Genomic DNA, 19217 nt, shown 5'->3' on the forward strand with positions numbered 1-19217 from the left:
AACTCCTAACACTGAGCGCCGCTGCACAGACCCTCGAGGACTGTGTTCGGGGTGGCAGACCGATCAAACCCACGTGCCTCCTACTCAGCGGCGTGCCTATAGGTGCCTTCTCTACCTGGCATGCTGACTTGCATCACCACCTGGAGCGCACCCCCGCAGAGTTCCCCTGGTGGGTAGTGATTGCGGTGGCCAGGCGCAAGGTGTGATGATACTAGAGCCGTGTCAGCAGCATCTGGAGGCTGCCTCCCCTGTTAATCTACATCCCAGCGAGTGGACTCTGGGGTTGCGGGTGGCAGCATGGGCACCCTGAAATAGGGAAATTGCTCTCCCCTGATCAGGGAACTTGATTGGATAAGCCTGGTGGCTGGGGCCCTAGGAGATGGCCTAGCCGGTGTGTGACACACAAGCACAATGTGGCTGACTAGGCAGGACTTCAGAACATCAATCAATCAATCAATCTGGGAATTTTGAAGCACGCTACTCAAGGCGCTGGGGTAGGGGGGGGCAGCTCCAGTCAGTCAAAAAGCCAGGTCTTGACGGTTTTCCTGAAGATGTGCTTAGAGGGGGCGCTTCTGATGTCGATCGGGGGATCATTCCAGGTCTTAACTTCAATGTAGAAAGATCTTATACCTGTTCTTGCTCTGCTGATGTGCCAGGCCTCGGCGAGGGCGAGGTCGGCAGATCGGAGGTTTCTCCTGGGTACGTGGGAGGAGATTCTTTCATTGAGATATTGGGGTACGGAGTTGTGGAGGCATTTGTGGGAGTGGGTGAGTATCTTGAAGGTTACTCTCTTCTCGATGGGGAGCCAGTGGAGGTCTCGCAGATGTTGGGCGATATGTTCGTGTCTAGGGATGCCAAGGAAAAGTCTGGCTGCGGTGTTGTGTATGGTCTGGAGGTTGCGGAACAGAGACTAGTTGATTCTGGCATAGAGGGCATTTCCGTAGTCCAGTCTGCTGGTTATGAATGTGTCGGTGACGGTCTTTCTTGAGTCAAGGGGGATCCATTTGAAGGACTTCCAAAGGATGCAGAGGGTGTTAAAACAGGTGGAGGCGACGGCGTTGATCTGTCGGGTCATGGAGAGGGAGGAGTCGAGTAAGATGCCGAGGTTGTGGGCATGGTCTGTCGGGGTGAGTGGGCTGCGGAGGTCCACCAGGTGTTGTCCCATGCAGAGGGGCATGGGTCTGAGGACGAGGACCTCTGTCTTCTTCGAGCTGAGCTTCAGGTAGCTGCTGCTCATCCAGGATGCAATGTACTTCATTCCTTCCTGGAAGCTGGTGGTGATGGGGTCCTTGGTGAGGGAGAGGATGAGCTTGGTGTCGTCCGCGTAGGATATTATGCTGAGTCCGTAATGTTTGATGATTGAGGGAAGCCATGTAGATGTTGAAGAGAATAGGGCTGAGTGATGATTCTTGGGGTATACCGCAGTTGATCTCTGTGGGTTCGGAGAGGAAGGGCAGGAGTCAGATTCTTTGGGTTCTGCCAGTGAGGAAGGAGCAACGCCAGTCAAAGGCGGTTCCCTGAATGCCGACATCGTAGAGTCTGGTGGTGAGTTTGCAGTGGGAGACGGTGTTGAAGGCTGCAGAGAGGTCGAGTAGGCTCAGGGGCACGGTGTGGCCTTGGTCAAGGAGAGTCTGGATGTCATCTGTAGCGGCAAGTAGGGCGGTCTTGGTGATGTGGTTGATGTGGAATCTGGATTGGGGGGGTCGAGGATGGAGTTTTCTTCAATGAATTTCTTTAGTTGGATGTTGACGGTCTTCTCGGTGACTTTGGCCGCGAAGGGGAGGAGGGAGAACATGAGTTGGGGCCCCCTCTCCCGAGAGCTGTTCGGGGCCTACTCTGCCCTGCCTTCATTTAAAGAGATGATAAGCAGCCTGAATATCGCTCCTGAAAGCGGAGTATAGGGGCCGCTGCTCTGACTTGCCAAGCCCCCTTGGGGGACCCAGAGAGGTGTACCATTTCGCCTAACTCCGGCACTGGGGGCAATAGATGCTGCTGTGAGAGCTAAGTGGATAGCTCTGGCCCCCTGAGAGGGGACCCAAGAGAGAAGTCTAGACACAGTGCCCAGCTGTGAGCCACGGGCCGTTGTGCCCGAAATACACAGAAAAGACATTGGGGCACTGCTGCATCCTCCTGAACGGCCAGGGCTGCTGGTGGAGGGCCCTGTTACTGGAGACTCTATACAGGGAAGCAATGAGGGGGATTATGTGACTCCTGGATACTCTAGACTTTGGGGGGACCATCACCCACGCCTGTCCCCAGAAGAGATATGGGGCCTAGCTTCTCACGACAGTCAGTGTAGAACCACTTGCGAGGATGGCTCGTGGGTAGTGCGCAGGGGGGATCCCAAAGCTGGGGGTCCTCAGGCCTGCACCTGAGATTGACTGAGCCCTGGGCACCATCGTGTCAGCTATAACTTGCCCACACTGCCAGACGAGAGTCCTAGACAATGCCAGATGACTATGGGAAAAGAAAAGGAAGCGAAAATGGCCCAGGCCCAATCTAACAAAATTGATCAATACACGGTGTCAGACCAGAGATGCTATTACCAGCTCATGATCAAGAGCCAGGAGCCCACCGCAGCAAAACTCCTAGCAGCAGTACAGGGTTCTCGGGTCGCTCTGGAAGGGAAGATGGGCACGATGGGCATTTTCCCTTCTCTTCCCACCTGCATATAGACCCTTGCAAAGTCTCAGATTGAACCGTGGTGGTGGAACATGATGTAGATGCCCTGAAGCGAGAGGTTAAATTGCTCAAAGCCATGGTTAGGGGCCTGAAATTCAGTGCCACACATGCAGAAGAATAGTTGGAAGACACTGAGAGGCACTCCCGGTGCAATAACATATAGTGGGTGGGCTTTCCAGAACATGTGTAGGAGCTCTCCATGGAGCTCGTCCTTGAACACTGGTTCACAAAAGTACTCAAGCCCCTAATACTGTCCAATTTCTTCACAATTGAGCAGGCTCAGAGGGTGTTAGTGCCAATTCTGCGCCCAGGGACACCCAATTGAGCTATGATAGGCCACCTATTCAACCACTGTGACGGGAGGCTATCCTTCAGCATGTCTGCACCTACAGCCCTCCTAGATATGAGAAGAAACAGATCTTTACCTACCCCTATTACACTTGGAGATATTCAACAACAAGTTAGAGAAAGTTCAGTCCATTCCTTTCGCTGCCCAAGGCAGAAGCAGCAACGGCAGCCAACCCAACAAAGCGGCAACACAGCAAAGGGGCAGTACTCCTTCTAGCAGCTCTTCCAGCTCTTCTTCTTGGCTGGCTCCTTGATACCAGCGAGTTCTCTGAAGTCTTTTATCTTCATGAGACTTCCAACAGAAAGCAAGCTCTACTTCAAGCCCTTGGAGAAAACTCTAACAGCAGGATGATGAAAGTACAATCCTGTCTTTTCCCTGCCCAAGACAGAAAGAAGCCGCAAGCAGCAGGCCAACACAGCAAAGTGGCAGTTTCTCCTGACAGCCCTTATTCCTGGGAGGTTCCTTAGTTCAGCAGCAATCTAAAGTTCTAGGGTCTGGAACCCAATATTTATACTCAGTTTCTCTTTGTTCTTCTGGGCAGAGAGTGTCTGTGCTGAGCCCAAATTAGTTCTGTCTTCTCTGATCCAGCTTCTTGGCACGAGGTGGAGACAACATTGTCCAAGGCAGACAGGGCCTATTCAGGTTCAAGGGGAATCTTTTCCTACCACTCTAAATGCATATCAGGGGTATTCAGGTGCTAGTGAAAACTCCCCCCACTACTCTGAATTCAGCCCAGGTCTATTCAGCCCAGCCCTGACTTTTTCAGGAAAGGCAGGACACATATCAACCACCCTCCCCAGTGGCTGTCTGAGAGAATGCACACCCCAGCCCCTGTCACTCAATCCACAAACCAGGATGGCTCAGCAAGAAAAAACCTACTTTCCAAAGTGGTATTTTCAAACATAGAACATAAAAATCATCTTTATGAAAAGGTGCATTTTTGCATTCTGAGTCCAGGCATACTAAACTCCATTTCCCTATCTTGTCCCAATGGAAAGTTAGGTTTAGAAGATGTTATAAATAAACTCCCATCCTAGCCTATGAGTCAGATATCATAGTGAAAAACGGAATACACAGTAATTCACTACCAGGACATGTCACACACACCAGTACATGTCCTACCTTTAACATCCACAGCACCCTGCCCACAGGGGTACCTTGGCCCTACCTTAGGGGTGACTTACATGTAAGAAAAAGAAAGGTTAGGGCCTGGCAAGTGGGTCAAAACAAGGAGGCCAAAAAGTCTAGGGGTAAACCCGCTGAAAAAGCCAGGTCCAACACAACTACTTGGGACCTCCTGACTCATGGATGAGAGCTAAACATGTCATTCACAGATATGTGCTGGGTGAGTTGATTTGCATGATTTTACTTTTTTGTTAATTCGTTTTTCATAGATATACAGTATAAGTACTTAATATTTAAACATAGTATCATCATATCATGCACAAATTGTATTTAAGGCCCATGTCCCAGCGCATCAGATACATTACTGTTGGCTTAGATATACAAGTGAGCCCCCTTGCAGGAAGTAACAGTAATCTTGAGGTAGTCCTCTGCTGAGATCCTGATGAGATACGTTGTGAATGGTGCCCATATATTCTTAGGGTGAAATGGCATCGGTAGTTCCTCTGCATAAATGTCAAGCTGGTCCCTGCAATATACCACATCTGTTAGCAGACTATGTCCTGGCCTACCACCTTCCTTATATGACCTTGCTACCCAGCATCTGAACATGTGTTTTACCTCTTGTGCAGCAGTGTCATTATACTTAGTCATCTGTACTATTATTTCTGCCAGAATGTTAGGTGAAGGCTGAGCCTTATATTGCCTCTCCAGATCTTTTAATCCATCCTCAATGGATTTCATGTGAGTACCTAGAGCCCTCAATAAGCCTGCCTGTAACCCTATACATACTCCCCTAATGGTTGAATTAAACAATTTCCACAATTTATTTGTGACCACAACAGCTCCATTGTTCTCTGTAAAGTAATGAATGATTGTTTTCCATAAACCATTTCTGAAAACAGGCTCTAGCAGAGGCCTGTAGCTGCCACTGAAATTGCGTTGGGTAATGTGTGGGGATAACCATCTCTAATAAGACGGGAATGATCCAATAATGTTCTGGGCAAATGCTATGCTGTTCTTATCCACATGTAAGCTTCTCACAATACCAGCCAATAGTCCAATCTGGGACACTTTTGTGTGCTGATGAGAGACGAGTGCCTTCTTTAGCAGTCGGGTGTTGCGCCCTCCAAGCATCTATTAAATTATGTGTCTCCATAATGTCCTAAATTACCCTCGCTGATTGCTTACCTAGCCAATCTGAGGAAGCAGTGCAGTCTAGTGAAGGGTCCAAATAGGTGTTTAAGCCCCCCCAAAATAATCGCTGTTGGTTGCAAGGCATATAGACGACCCGCTAGGTGTTTATAAAATTCAGGGTCATCAATATTAGGCCCGTAGGTAATAATAGTCACTGTTGTGCTATATAAGCTGCCTTGTATTTGTACATATCGTTCCCTTGTCATCGGATTCTGAGTGTGGGAGTGTAAATTGGAGACCTTTTTTGGTTAGTATGAGGACTCCTCTGGAGTAAGACCAATAGGAGGAAACTATTCGAACAGTGGCCCATCTAGCCCCCACATGTAATTCAGTGGAACGTATGAAGTGTGTTTCCTGCATCAACATTATCCGCATCCCATGCCGGTCCAAATATGCGAGCACTTGTTGGATTTTTTGTGGTTTATTTAATCCTCTAATGTTCTAGGTGATTAGTCTAAAGGGTTCTGTGTACGTGTCAGATTGGCGTAAGATATGCTGTTTCCCCTTGTTTGTAGTCTTGACACAGTGCAACCACCGTCAACAATATACTGTACTGACATGACACACAACAAATATTTCCCAAGCCCCCCACCCACTTAAGCATCCCAATTATGATAAAGCCATCCGATACAAAAAACAAACATAAGAACAAGCTATCCAGGCATACAGTTCAGTTCTTCCTGGTCATTGCAACATCACAGTAAACCATCAACTGTGGTATACCCTCGTGGGGCAGCTAGAGGCCAAAAGTCCCACCCAATAGACGTGGGTTGCTAGAGGCAGATAAGTTACACATGGAATGTCTCAATGCTTCAGAAAGGTTGCTGAAAAGAAATCACTTAGAAAGGCAAAAAACTATTTAACACCAGACTTTTGCAGAAGTGTATATATATATATATATATATATATATATATATATATTCACTGAAAAAACCATAGGTTTCCCACACGTTATAGTTAGGAATTAGCATTTAAAAAACCTTGCAAATTCACTGAAAAAACCATAGGTTTCACACATGTTATAGTTAGCTGGACATTTCACTCGTACAAAACCCTAGAAATTCCCCCGTTATAGTTAGTTAAGCTAACTATAACTCGCGCGCTCGCAATCCACTGCTGATGACGTCACATATTACATCACTCATGACATGGTCAGTGACATCACTCATGACATCACTGATGACATCTCAAATGACATCACTGATGACATCACTGATGACATCATCCATTGAGTATGTGTTTCTGAACAATTTTAATATGTTTAATATATATAGGGAAAGGCCTGTTGAAGAATAAGTGGCTGTACAAGTGTGTAAATGGATGATTTTCTGTGGTGCGTAATTGACTCAATAAGTGAGTCATTAAATGTACCTTACTGCAGACTAGTGACTAAACTGTATAAATGTCTGTATGTGTCTGTATGTTGGTGTATAAGTGGCTGCATGGTTTTGTGAATAGCTATATGAGTGTCTATATGAGTTATTGATTGCTTGTCTCAGTATCTGTATTGGTTCCTGAGTGTTTGTGTGGGTAGGGTGTGTGTGACTCTATGCATAGATGTGTGAGTGGGTGATTCTATGGGTGCATGGTTTTAAGAGTGCATCTGTAATGGACTGTATGGTTGAGTGAGTGTATGTATGGGTGTGTTAGGGATTGAATGTATATCTCAGTGGTACATTTGTGACTAAATACATATGTGAAAGGCAGTATATATGCATGTAAGAGTATATAAGTGGGTAGATGTGAGAGTGTGTGATTGTGAGAGTGACTGTATGGATGAGTGTGTGCTTGTATCAATGATTCTATAAGAGCGTAAGAATGTGGTATTATTTTTATGAGTAAGTGAACTTGAGTGTGTATAACTGCATAGGTGAGTAAATGGGAGTGTGATTATTTGCATGACTGACTAGGTGTGAGAGTACCTCTATGGATGATTGGTGGTGTGTGAGTGTCTATATAGGTGTATAAATGCATATGATAGTCTTGTATGGAGTGACTGTAAGTATGAGTGACTGTACAGGTGAATGAGTGGAGGTGTATGTAGACCTAAGAGTTAATAAGTGGGTATGTAGTTATTGGTATTGGAGTATGTATGGTTTTGAGAATGGAACTCTGAAATTTTGAGTCGGTGTATCAAAGGTTATATTAGGGTGTGAGAAGATGTGTTAATTTATCACATGGATGACGTCATCAGTGATGTCATTTGAGATGTCATCAGTGATGTCATGAGTGATGTCACTGACCATGTCATGAGTGATGTAATATGTGACGTCATCAGCAGTGGATTGCGGGCGCGCGAGTTATAGTTAGCTGAACTAACTATAACGGGGGAATTTCTAGGGTTTTGTACGAGTGAAATGTACAGCTAACTATAACATGTGTGAAACCTATGGTTTTTTCAGTGAATATGCAAGGTTTTTTAAATGCTAATTCCTAACTATAAAGTGTGTGAAACCTATGTTTTTTTCAGTGAATTTGCAAGGTTTTTTAAATGCTAATTCCTAACTATAACATGTGTGAAACCTTTGGTTTTTTCAGTGAATTTGCAAGGTTTTTTAAATGCTAATTCCTAACTATAACGTGTGTGAAACCTATGGTTTTTTAAGTGAATTTGCAAGGTTTTTTAAATGCTAATTTATAAATGTATTATTATATTTTTTAAATATTTATTTTACAATAAGCTACCTATGTATATAGTTATAGATTGACTCTATCCTGTAATATGGAATGGCTCAGCTCTTTTTTTTTTTTATTTGGATAAAGTTGAACAGCATAGTTAATATCTTCTATAAAATTATAAACACTTTAAATTTTATTTGTATTTTTTTTAAGGGTTTTTGACCGTGCGCGCATGCGTACATGCTCTGTGTGCGCATGCGTACGTGCTCCACGTGCGCATGCGTACGTCGTGCGTGCTCCGTACACGCGTGCGCCGTACGCGCATGCGTGCGTGTTCCGTACGGGCATGCGCGTGTGCTCCGTACGCGCGTGCTCCGTACGCGCACAGTGCGCGCACGGCAAGTCATGTGATTTAGAAACAACACTTTTCATTGGTTTATAGTAGTTTCAGGTCATGTGATTAAGAAACAACACTTTTCATTGGTTTATAGTAGTTTCAGTTCCAGAAACTTCCAACACCACACCCACTCCCCTCATTATTTCTTCTGATTCCCTGGGGGAAGGAGCTGAGCAGCTTTTCCAGTACTCCAGTACTTGAGAATGGCAGAGCAGCAGTCATCACTGGGAGTGAGCAGGAGACCCTTGTGCTACAGAGACAGAGGAAACAGAAAGACTCTTTTATATGGCAATTTTTTACATTTCCAGAGGGGCAGAAGAAGGTGAATGCTCCAAAAGTCACCTGCACTATTTGTGGTGTTGTTTTATCAAGAGGAGATCCTAAAAAGAAATACTATTTTAGTATTTTCACTATGATCAGGCACGTTAAAGGAGTACATCCTGTGGCTTTTGCTCGAGCTGCTAGAGACAGCCCTCCAGCAGCTCAGCCGAGCACATCCGCAGCAATTCAGCCGAGCACATCATCGGCAGCTCAGCCGAGCACTTCATCTGCGGCGGCAGCTTCACCTGCTTCTGTTCCTCTGGATATACACCCTCTGTTCAAGAGGGTGCATATACGGTGCAATGCGTGCAATGCTCTTCTCTCTTATGGTGACACCTGCATTCCCCTAATAGAGAGCAAGATACAGCAACACACATGCAGCACCCCATAATTTTTTTCATTTTTTTGTTCCTCTGTTCCTCAATTAACACAACGGCTCTTTTTAGAGCCACCTAACATCTAAACACTTAAATTTGATTTTTAATTCTATTTTTTTAATGATTTTTTTCCGCTGTGCGCGCACCGTGCGCGCACCTCGCGATTTTTTTGAAAAAAAAATAAAATGTTTTTTTCACCCTTCGGGGTCCTTCAGGGACCCCCTGACAAAAGCTAGGGGGTCAGGAACTCTGTACCCTGCCCCCTTTTCACGTTCTCCACCTTTCTTTTTCACTGTCACACACAAAATGGCAGACAACACTTCCTGATTTCGACCGATTCGAATGTTGACTGACATGTAACCACCAATCACAATTACACTCACGCACATTAAGGTGCGCGCACGGTGCGCGCACGGTGCGCGCTTTTAGATATTTATGTACTTTTAACTGCAATTTTCTCAGAAACTACTGAACAGATTGACACCATATATGCAAAAGGCACATCCCTGACCTGAGGACTACCTCTTTGCCAAATTTCAAGTAATTCTGTTCAGCTGTTCGGGCTATACTTTCGACTAAAGGTCCTATGGGAAAATGCATGGGGAAAACGCATTTTGGGACCCCCCTTTTTTCTCAGCCCCCGCTTGACGAATCACCCCGAGACTTCCAGGGTACGAGCTGAGCGGAGCGCCCCATTAGTTTTGAAAATGTCGTGAGGATCCGTCAACCGGCGCCAAAGTTATTCAAAATAGAATTTTCAGATTTCCTATGGAAACACGGTCCTAACTATAACCGCCAGTAGATAATAAATATATCTATAGCTGGGCATCTGCTATCGTTTATGTGTCGCAGTCTAGGCACTGCACATTTGGCTATATATAGGCCTCCAAACCCAACACAAAATGTGTAATGGTCGCTCTCGAATCAGATATGGCCCTACACACATCTAGTGGTGATAGTTCATGCAGCTTACCGACATTTCAGAAAGTAGACAATCACATTCACTAGTCATCATGGGTCGAGAACGGAGAGTGAAACAGATCATCGCTGGGCAGTGGAGTCATTTTTAGAAACCCTGTGGCTGCTCTAGGGGAGGTGAAGATCTTCTGCTTCCCATCTAGTTGAATCTAGAGATGAGCTGGGTAGAGCATAGCATAAGGAATGTTTGCTAATTGTTGTTTTCAGCTTCATTTGAACAAATTCTCTATGCGCTGCCTAGACCGCTAGCATAAAATCTGTAATGAAAGCGACTACACAGCCTTGATTTTTTTTTCTCTGGAAAGGCGGAGAACCACATTTCATTCCCAATAGTTCAACAATTTTGCTATGATAGGCCTCGGATGGGCACCAGGCGGTGGGCGCACTGATAGTGACCGGTGTGCTTGCTCTACTATTAAGACCATTGACAATTGTTCTGATACAAAGATGTCTTTTAACATAGTTTCTATATAATCTTTGAGATGGCCTGTACTAGTTGATTCGCGCTTTAGAGACTGAAGAACGGTGACTTAGATCCCACAGCCTTCCAAGAACTGAGGCAATTGAAAGCTAAGCGCAGGAAAATAATTTGGTGCCTCAAAAATAAGCTGATAAGGCACTCTGGGCTAAACTCTTGCATGATATTAAAAATAACAACAGCTCGCAATTTTGGCAAAAGGTCAACACTCTCGTCAACCCGTTAAATCTAGGCATTATTTTGCACGTAACAAAAGAGGCAATGACAATCCTCCTCCAAGCCCATTCAACAAAGACCAAGAAACTCAATCCCGCACTGACAACCTGCCGCCCGAATGGGAAGTATTAACATCTCAAATGGCTTCTAATACAATACTGGAACAGCCCTTTACTATCACGACCACACAAATTTGCTAAATAATTTAGGTAGGTGCCAGGGAGGGAGCTCCAGGACCAAATGGGATACCCCCCATATTTTTCAAACAAGACCTGGAATACTGGGCTTCAGTATTAAAACCAACTTTCGAAACAATCATGCGAACATCGAAGATACCATCATCATGGAGGGGCTCGATCATTTCTTCCATTTACAAAAAAGGCAACAGGAATAACCCAAAAAGCTACAGGTCGGTAGCTTTATTGTATAACGATGCCAAATATGCAGGATTACTCCTACAAGAACTAACGTCCTGGGCCACAGAACCTTCAGCAATCCCACTAAACCAAACAGGCTTCTGTAAGAATATGGGGACTGCTACCAACAACTCAATCCTCTCACTACTGATAGACGGTGCACATGCTATAAAACATCCCCTGTATCCATGTTTTATTGATTACAGTTAAGCGTTCAACCATGTAAACAGGATTCAGGAATTTCGATAATGCGGAGGTTGTTTCGGCGAGAGCGCACTTCTAAATCTTAATTTTTTGCCTGGATCACTTTCAGCACTGTTTTCATATTCAAAGATTTAGAAGCAGTGGTGTGGGATTCATCTTCTACGTTCAAGATGCATTGCTCTGCTGCGGTGATGCTCATTGCCTGTTTATCCAGTTTAGCAGCCATATGATCCATCCTCAGTGTCAGCGTATCTATCTTCCCATCCATAGATTGTAAATTCTGTTGCATGGCTAAGAGCATTGTTTCTAGTCTGCAGCTCCTGCTCAGAATCTGTCCATTTTCCCCATGCTGTACACTACTACTGCCATTACTCCAGCACTGGTGAGAGGGCAATGACTGGTGCAGACCGCCTGGCGAAAGCTCTACAGGCGTCTCTGTATTTGCAATATGCATCAATATTCTGTAGGAGCACACAGCGCCTAGAGGAGGATACCGCTTTATCCTCTGGACCAGATGGCACCAGGCACCAACGAATAGCCGCACTTGAGTTGCAGCGTATTACAATGCATGATTACAGTGCACCACATCAGGCCCCTGTTTCCAGGGGACCTGCAGACCACACCACCAGGTTCCCTTGTGGACATTGCTTCCCTGTGTGCCCTATTGCCAGCTGCAAGCCTCTATGATGCAGGGGTCTCCCTCTGAGTGCAGGTCACACACGCCACCAGCTTTCCTCAGGGCCTCCAGGTCAGCCAGCATGCTCCAATAATCCCCAGCAGCCCATCCAACATCTTCCAGTCACCAGTCTCCAGTTCTATGACCACTATCATTATAGCAGCCGTACGTCGCAAATATCCCAAGGATTAACATAACATTTTGGCTCAAATGTTTTCAAGGAGCCTCTGCATGTTCACTGGGCCATCGGGTACAAACAGTGGCCAGCTGCTTAGTAGCCAAGCATCCCAAGCTCTCCATACTCAGGCTGCTGTGGTGTGGCAGGACACGTTGAGTCTCCTTTACAGTCATCAGGGCTGCTCACCCCTTCCAGCCTCATACAGGTGCAGATCCATTGCAGCGGCTGTCACAGCACCCAGCCCACATGGCTTCCAGCTCAGCAGCTCTTCGCCGACTATACCAGGCAAGTCCCAGCAGGAGCTGGCCGCACACCATCAAGGGCCATACAGCACACAACAGGCCGCCCGCTCCTCTCCCACTGTGCGTCTCCTGTTGGTTGCATGTTCCACCGCTGCGCCCAGCATCCCAGTCAGTCGGTATCAACTGCTGAGTAGGTCGATTCAGCCGGGCTGCTCAGAGCAGGGGGCACTTGCCTGACCCCGTCTCCCCGCCTCACACCCCAAATCCTGCCGCCATCTTCCAGCGAGCCTACCATTTTCCCCTCAAAGGTTGCTGAGGCAGGTTGTCGTAACAAAAGCACATTTTGTCCCTGCTACAATCTGGTGATTCACTCTATAGCATCCCCTTAGTTTAGTGGTCGGATGGCAGCCTGTTCCGCATACATGTGATGGATAGTCGTCTCCAGCCGGAAGAGCTGCACTGAGGTGCGGCCGCCTTGCCATGGACTCTGCATGATTATTCTCTGCTCTGTGGCTGGGACTGACAGAGGGCTAGTCTTCTTACCCACCACTGAGCACCTGCATTTGGTCTTGTGGTTCAGGGGGGAAACGGTTCCACTGCCTGTTTTACATTTAGGATTTGTGTTCGTTGATTGGGAGAGAAGGGAAGAGGGAGGGTTTTGAGATGGTGACCCCTCTAGAAAATGGTTATGCTGAAAGGCATTCTGCACATTCTGCCAGAGGATGATAGGTGGGGGGACGATACTACACTACTGTTTTTCTGTTGCTCTATGGTTAAGGGGACATGCTCTAGCTGCTTATAGCTCATGCAAAAAAGATCTACACACTACATGGCCTGGTAGGAGAGCCTTGCCATGTCATAGTTGGGGTAATGTCTAGGGGTGGGCGGACAACTCCGTTCCGCCCACGGAATGTGCAGAGATTTGCCCTTCCGCGATATAGGCGGAGAAACATGGCAAATCTCCGCACACTTGGGCATAACGGAAGTTGGCCTCCCGCCTGCAGTATTAAATACATTTAAAAAGCACATTTCAAATAACCTTACCTTATCGGCAGCGTCCCCGGGCTTCCATCCGTCTCCATCGTGTCTTCTTCTGGTAACTACGCATGTGTGGGAACATGCGCATTCCTGCTGAGGATTGCGCATGCTCCCGCACATGCGCAGTTCCCAGAAGAAGACGCAATTTAGAAGGCTGGAAGCCCGGGGACGCCGCCGATAAGGTAAGGTTATTTGAAATTTGCTTTTTAAATGTATTTAATACTGCGGGCGGGAGGCAGGTGGGAGGCAGGCCGGAGGCAGACGGGAGGTGCGTAACGGAACTACGCGGAGAGTGCGGAGATTGGTTCCATCCCCGTGCCTCTCCGCGTAGGTCCCTTACGCACATTACGCCCACCCTTAGTAATGTCACTGCAGCAGGCCAAAAATACCCCTCCCCAGATTAAACCCGGGTATAGTTTGACCCCGGCCAGAGTATACCCGGGGAGATAAAGTGTCCTAGGCTAAACCATACCCAGGGTTTTAAAATAGACTGGGCCAGACCATACCCCACCAGGCCAGAATATGCCCCATCTGAAAGATGACGTAGAGAACCAAACCTTTCAATGATAATTAAACGTTTTAATTATAATTAATTGTTCTATTGCAATTATCAATACAGAGAATAGCCGACAATGAACTTGCGCCACAGCCTTCGCGTTACTTAAAAGCTTGTAATAGCTTGCCTCTGAGCTGCCTGTCATACCGTGTAATATATGGGCAATTTTGTTTAGTAGCGCTGCTAGTAGCACAATGCGCGCGGTTGTAACTGTTAGGCGTGGTACAGATGTCGGAGCCGCACACATTGCAAGTGTTGTGCCGTTACTCTAACTAGAACAGGTTAGGCGGACGTTACACAAGTGAAGCAAGTGAAGTCCAGTACGCCTGCAATTCCATTAAAGTGTTGTAGGAAGTCACAGAATCATAATTTCACAGTTTGATAAAAGGTAAATTCAGATTTTACGGACGTTTTTTCTTCCCTTTAAAGGAGGTTAACTGAGCTACGAGTCCGTGAACACCACATGTATGCAGTTCAACAATGTACGCGTTACATAAGAGAAGATCTTAAGCGGTTGTCTCATTACACCCAGTTGTATATTAAATTAATTATTTTTCAGATTATTTCAAATTTAGTTCTTAACCATTGAAGACCAACTGTATGACCAGCTTGGGAGATTCTACACTGCAATACATCAAAAATACCCCCAGTGCAATTACGATCTACCTCCAGAGAAAAATGTGAATGCCAAGTCTCAGTTTAGACAAACAGCTAAGCCATATCGAGCTGAAGGAGGGATTCTTTACCATGGGGAGAAGGAAGTTATCACAAAAAGCCGACTTCCAACTATCTTGAAAGCCTGTCATGATAACCCACTTTCTGGTGTTCATTTTTGCCGAGATAAGACGTTGGCCAAACTCTCTGAACATTATTACTGGAAAGGAATGAAGAACGACGTTCACCGACATATCAAAGACTGTGAACAATGTTTTGTCATAAATCCCAAAAATCAGCAAAGAGGCTCCACCAATCAACACTATACCAGTGCCTGGAAAAGTATGGAGCCTAGTTGGGATTGATATGATCGGTCCCTTCAGGAAACATCAAACGGAAACAAACATATAGTTGTTGTCACTGATAACTTCTCCAATTGGACTGAAGGACAACAGCTGTTCCAGACAAGAGTGCCAAGTCAGTAGCAATTTTTTTGTACTACATTATTTGCCGCCTTGTCTGTATGGACATTAGCGATCAGGGACGAGAGTTTGCGAACTCGATAATCGACAACCTGATGAAGCATATTTAAAGAGGTCACCGCATTTTATCTGCCTACCACCCGCAAACAAATGGCCAATGGGAACGTGACAATCGAATACTCAAAGAATCTCAAAGTAAGCTTGTCAATGACCAAGGGAACAACTGGCACCAGTTAATCCTTAGGGCTCTGCTTGCGTATCACACATCTGTGCATGCCTTAACAAAGTGCACTCCATTTGAGGTCATGTATGGATCGAAGGCCAAGCTTCCCACAAACCTCAAAACCTCAGAATATGATAATGTGTGCCCCATACTCCTTTCAGATGATGCCAACTGTGAAGTTCTGGTTAAATTAACAATCCTCCATGACAAGCTCCATTCAACCGTCAATATCAATATCCACTCTGCCCAGGAACACCAGAAGTGTGCCTTTGATCGCCGACACAACAGCAGCAAAGACATCGCTGCTGGATCCACAGTTTATCTAAACAATCAGCGCCGTATTCATTACATGGGTTTGAAGATAGAAACCCGCTGCATTGGACCCTACACAGTTGTGCAATCCTTGATCAAGGGGCGAGTTAAACTTAAGAACAATAAGACTGGCAAGATACTGAGCAACACCTAACATGCCAGCAACCTTAAGATTTACCAGAATGCAGAGGCTCCTCCACTACCCCCGTCCCCGATGATTATCGCAGTGACTCTGCCGATGAATGTCCAAAGGAAAAGACACTCAAAACACCACTTGAAAAACCAGACAGTTATGACAGCTATATCTCAGTGAAACACTAGCAGACCAAGACTTTCAACCCACTACCAAGTTCAGGAAGAAAGTATCTTAGCACCACTCTTGGCCCTACTTTTGGTAAGGCTGTATTCTTTGGAAGAACAAGTGACCGTGGACAACCAGGGCGTATATATAAAACCAAAGGTGATGGAGACTGCTACTTCCGGGCCATCAGCTACATCTTGACAGGATCAGAAAACAACCACTCCCTTCTCAGAGCTAAAGTCATCCACCACATGAAGACTGCCTTGACAAAAGAAGTACAGGACTACTTGAACCAAGATTTGAATGAATATGTAAACACCTCTGGCATCTCTTGTGATAGAGTATGGGCATTGGATGCTGAGATCATGGCAACAGCGAATCTATTGAGTTGTGACATCGTCATTCGCACAAAAGTCGGTGACTTCATGGATTGGTTGACTTATCACGCAAGCTTCAATCTGCATTCAACAACAGAACATGCACCTTATCTTGAAAACAAGCATGATCATTTTGATGTTGTTGTCAGTGTTGAACTTTGAACATTTATACTAGAGTGAGCATTACAGAGTGTTAGATATGTGCTTTTATTTTAATGTGTTAACACTACTGAGAAGTATGGTACTAATCTTTCCTCTTTGTGGAAGTTTATTATTTTTTTCTGATTAAAGTTTTTCAGGTTGAAGCAATCAAATTCTATGTGTTTACAGTTTTAAATAAAATGTTGAAATTTTTTGTAATTCATGTATATATTACTCAACACTATTCGGATATGGGGGTATAATTTGGCCTAGAGCGGTATGGTTTGGCCGAGGCCATTATATACCCCAGCGTATAAATTGGCCCAGGCCATAATATACCCGGGTATAATCTAGTGAAGGCCTGGGGTATATACTATGGCCTGTTACAGGTCTCGCTAGTCAGATAAGTTCCTTACATGGAACAGCCAAGGTTTAAACAAACCCGAGAAATATCACAGAGTGTACACCTTCCTTAAGTGCTACCAGGTCATAATCGCATTCCTCCAAGAGACACATCTCTGGGGTGTCTGTATACCCACCCTGCGACATAAGTGGAGATGCCATATCTATGCCATCTCATATTCTGGTTTTGAATGAGGGACTCTCATATGGGTCGCCCCGGGGCCATTTTCAGAAACTACAAGTGTGCATCCACCTGGATTGACGTTATATTATCCTTCATGGGACATTAGATGCACACAATATCTGTCTAGTTAACATCTATCCTCCCAACAATGACGACGGCTCCTTCTTTGGTAACATCCTTGCCCTCACCCAACAATTTCTCCCAGACAAACTGATTATGGCAGGGGGGAGCAATTGTGTTCTTGAAGGCGATATGGACCGCCATCCCCTCAGGAGAGGGTACCAAGCCCAAACTAACAGATGTCATGAAACAGATGATGCAGAGGGTACACCTCACTGACATTGGAGAATGCAACACCCACACACTCATGTGCATTCTTGCTACATGCCAGCTGTACAGACACTAGACTAGTTTTTAATGCAGGCAGAGTCTGCTCCGCAGGTGACAGACACGGCATGCCTACTGAAATAAATATCAGACCCCTCACACTTTCTACTGGCTTACTCACTGATTAGACAACTAGCTCGAGACCCAAAGTAGAGCATGAAAGCCAAGGCCCTCATGGACACCGTATATAGAGAAACAATAGCGGAATCCCTGACCGACCACTTTACCCGTAACTGGGAAAGCACACAACACAGGGCACAGTAGTGGGATGCAATGGAAGTTGTGCCTAGGGATGGGGGGATGGCTACTTCCACTGGCATCTGTCACAAGCTGGAGTGGGATCTGACATTGCAAGAACTAAGGGTGGCCCACCTTGGGGGAGATATACCACACAACCGGGTGAAACATATTGAATAGGAGGAAGCAATAAACACCTTCATGACTCATGTAAATGCCTGAAGGAAAGTGTGTGTCTTACCTATAGATGCAGACTCCACATGGAGGGAGATAGGGTGTGTCAGTTATTGGCTAGAATGATTAATCAGGACCACAGCATCACCCTATACTAGCAATACAAGGTCGGACACATGGTGAGTGGTGCATATACAACAAGCTATAAATGAAACACTAACTGCACACCTGTGATGTGCATACATATATCAGGGACCAAAATCAGAGCACCTGGTGGTTACCTACCTGGAATGACTGCTGCTCCCGATATTAGAGAGCTCTTAACAGGAAGAACTGGAAAGCTGTCTGACCAAATGAGAAATACTGTTGGCCATAGATTCCCAAAAGACGGTGAAGGCACCAGGAGGGGATGGTCTTTCGGCCGAGCTCTGTAGAGCATGCCCTGAGACCATGGCTGATAAATTACTACTGGTATACCAGGAGGCCTTGGTATGGGGTACACTCCCTGACTCTATGAGAGAGGCCCTTGTAGTGTTGATACCTAAGGTTCAGGTGGAGGTCGCCTCCTATCGCCCATTCTCCCTAATGAATATGGACCAAAAGATACTTGCCCAACTGCTCACAATTGATCTACACTGATCAGTCAGGTATTGTCCCCCAGAGGAATACCCTCTGCAATCTCTGGCATTTATCTCATGTCCTCTATTCACACAACTTGACTGAAGATCAATATGCCTTAGCCTTTCTGGACATAGAAAAGGCCTTTGATTCAGTTGGTTGGGACTATATGTAACTGGTACTTGAGAAACTAGGCCTGGGCTCCAGATTTATTGCATGGATAGAACAGTTATATGCAGCACCAACGGTGAGAGCACATACGGAATGCCGTGTTATCGGAGGTGATTCAACTACAACATGGCACGAGGCAGGGAAGCCCCTTGTCCCCCTCACTCTTCTCACTAGCGATGGAGCCGGTGGCACACAGACTCCGGCAGGTGCTAAAGTGATGGAGAATACAGGTAGGACAGATGACCCAATTAGAGTCACTCTACGCAGATGACACATGGTATACTTAAGCCGACCTGATATCTCGGCTCTGATCCTATTAAACGAGATGAGAGAATTTGGAGAGCTCTCAGGTTGTATGTCAATAAATCCAAATGTGTGCTATTTCTGCTGGACAAGTAAAAAGAGGTGGATCCCACATGACTTCCCACTACGAGTATGCCATGGACAACGAACAATGTTTGATATCTAGTCATGTTCATCGTAAATGACGCACAATGATGCCCATCCC

The sequence above is a fragment of the Triturus cristatus genome, chromosome 6 (genome assembly GCF_964204655.1).
Source record: "Triturus cristatus chromosome 6, aTriCri1.1, whole genome shotgun sequence".
Classification (NCBI taxonomy): domain Eukaryota; kingdom Metazoa; phylum Chordata; class Amphibia; order Caudata; family Salamandridae; genus Triturus; species Triturus cristatus.